The following is a 2895-nucleotide window of genomic DNA, read 5'->3' on the forward strand; positions in this document are numbered from 1 at the left end:
TATATGTATCAAAATTCTCTACCCAGAGCAATAAAATCAAACAAACAATTAAAAAACACTGGAACATTTTCAAAAACGACATAAGAGTACAAAACTTGTTTTCTGAATTACCTGTGTTTGCATACCAGAGGAGTAGGAATATCAGGAACGAACTTGTACATACAAGACCTCCATTGAAAAAAATTATCACACAACGCACTGGTACGTTTCCCTGCCTACACTGCATTAATTGCAATTCCGTCATTAAAGGCAATGTAATCTTCCATCCACGTACAGGTAAGAAGATCATCCTCAAGACATTTGGCACATGCGACACTGCCAACATCATATATGGCATTAAATGTCCTTGCGGAAAATACTATGTCGGCCAGTCAACTAGAGCAGCCAAAATCAGATGGAACGAACACCGGTCATGTATCCGTAATTCCAACCCTAATTCGGCTGTAGCTCGCCACTGGGCCTTGAACAATCACAATCTTTCACAGATTAAGTTTCTGATTCTGGAGGTACTCACAAGAAATAATCCTCATGAAGATTTAGGTCTGCGCCTCAATCGCAGAGAGACATTTTGGATTGATAAACTCAGTAGTCTGGTCCCGAGTGGTCTGAATGAGGAGATCAATTACCACTGTTATATTTGATTGTGATACTACTGTTTTGCTTGTGTTAAAGGTGTATGCTTTGCCATGTTTTCACACATAAGGGTCTCTACCGTTCCTCTTGTGACTTTACTGTTTCTACTGTTCTTTCTGTGCTTGGGTTGTATACTTTAACATGTTTTCATACATAGGGGTCTCTTTGCCCTGTGCTCTAATTATTACTTTTTGATTGCATTGGCTACTCTATATGATGCTCAGAGTAATTTGTGAAAGATGTTCTGAACATTTGGATACTGTTTTTTTACATTTCCACATGTTGACAGCCGTTGAGCTTAACTAGTTCGAATCACTCTACCTCATGTAGCCTTTTTTGCTTTATTTTCTTAATTATTGTCTGGCATAGGTTGCCTTTTGTCTAATCATGTTTTGAGCATTCTAGTAACAGCCCTAGTGCATGTCCCGGACGTATGTCTGGGACCCAAGGTGCCGCCCCTGGGCGACACCTTACGCACTGTGACTGTGCTTCAACTGCTCATCTACGTTTGAATAGTCTTACTATTACCTTAGCTTAATTTTGTTATGTCTTGCTGTCCAGACAGCTTAAAGACCTGTGACAGTATTTTTTCTATTTTTACTACTTTGTTACTTCATATATTTATTTTGGAATTTTGTCATTACAATTATGGGCACCCATTGGTGATGCTCCATAAATACTTCATTTTTAATTTTTGTGGGCCCTGGCCGACTTTACAACAGTATTCGTGACCAGATAGCCATAGGACCTGTGACAGTATTTTTTCTATCTTCATTATTCTCTGGTTTAATTTTGTTTCGGATTTTACTATCACAGTTATGGGCACCTATTTATGATGCCCCATAAATACTTGGTTTGACATCTTTGTGGGCCCTGGCCTATTTTACATCATTATTTGTGACCACCTACATAAATCCATCACTACTACTTTGTTTTTTCATAATTTTTTTTAATTTGGGAATTTGTTATTACAATTATGGGCACCCATTTGTGATGCCCTATAAATACCTCATTTTTTATTTTTTGGGGGCCCTGGTCGAATTTACAGCAGTATTTGTGACCAGACAGCCACAGGACCTGTGACAGTATTTTTTCTATCTTCATTATTCTAATGTTTAATTTTTTTCGGATTTTATCATTACAATTATGGGCACCTATTGATGATGCCCCATAAATATTTGGTTTGTCATTTTTGTGGGCCCTGGCCGATTTTACATCATTAATTGTGACCACCTGCATCTCACAGAAACGAGGTGGTCACATGCTAAACAAAAGAACCGTTGCCTAGACAACGGCTTCACACTGCAGTCTGTGTCACTGCCCTGCAGCTGCACAGTGGAGGATCGTTTCTCTCTGTGTATTACAAGGTAAGAATCTGATCACAATCCTTCTCTTTGACCAAGTATGAGTGTAAAACACAGCATCTAATTGGATCTTTTATGATCCACAGATTGGTTTCCTTGTAAGCACGAGTGGATTTTCTCCATGCCTTTGTGCATAATGTCATTTACAACCCACTGCTGAGTGGGCATGAACGCAGGACGTTCTGTTTTTCACCACTGACCACACCAATGAGGTAAATCCACATCTATTATTCTTTGGTTTCATTTATTTACCTTATAAACCACTTACGGCATTTTTCTTTTTCTTTTTTCTTTTTTCTTTTTTACTATTGATATTTACCCATGATGTAACATCTACTGATTGGTATGTTTCCTTTCATTCATTTTTTTCAATGTATGTTTCGTTTGAATTGTCACCATTATATGAATTTATGTCACATACTTGCATTTGTTATGTTATATACTTGCTTGCTGGACTTATATAATTAGACTCGCCCTGATGAAGGAAATAATTTCCGAAATGCATTGGCTTTTTTAGTCTAATACATGTGGATTGTGGCAACTGCTTCCTCACTAAGGATTATTAGTGATAGCTTTTTGTTTGAACTACTATGGATAAATCATTTTTGATATGAATCAGAAAGACTCATCTTCCTTTCTCTAAGAAGTATGGTATATTATGGATACTTCAACATATTGTCGTGAATCAGATATAAATACGTGCCCATCTTGGGCCCCATATGAGAGCGGCTGTGTGACCCAGTATTATTACTTGGTCTCCAGCGTGTAGAGCCCTGGGGAACACCACAAGTAGAGAGTGAGATGTAGAAAAGGAAGGACCCAAGTTGGACCTGGGAGGGTCGATCAGAGAGAGGAAAGAGGCCAGCCAGGCCAGGGCCTGATCAGTAATACCCAGGTT

General features: G+C 38.5%; 1 long non-coding RNA gene across 1 annotated transcript; it reads left to right on the plus strand.

Annotated features, from left to right (window-relative positions):
* The first annotated feature begins 1946 nt into the window (after window positions 1-1946).
* LOC138515626 (uncharacterized) lies at window positions 1947-2590 on the plus strand. The gene is made up of 3 exons (XR_011282117.1): window positions 1947-2000; window positions 2084-2209; window positions 2466-2590. It is a non-coding gene; the product is annotated as an uncharacterized lncRNA (long non-coding RNA).
* Window positions 2591-2895: the final 305 nt, after the last annotated feature.

This window comes from Ambystoma mexicanum, chromosome 6q (assembly GCF_040938575.1).
Source record: "Ambystoma mexicanum isolate Mex_15411 chromosome 6q, UKY_AmexF1_1, whole genome shotgun sequence".
Classification (NCBI taxonomy): domain Eukaryota; kingdom Metazoa; phylum Chordata; class Amphibia; order Caudata; family Ambystomatidae; genus Ambystoma; species Ambystoma mexicanum.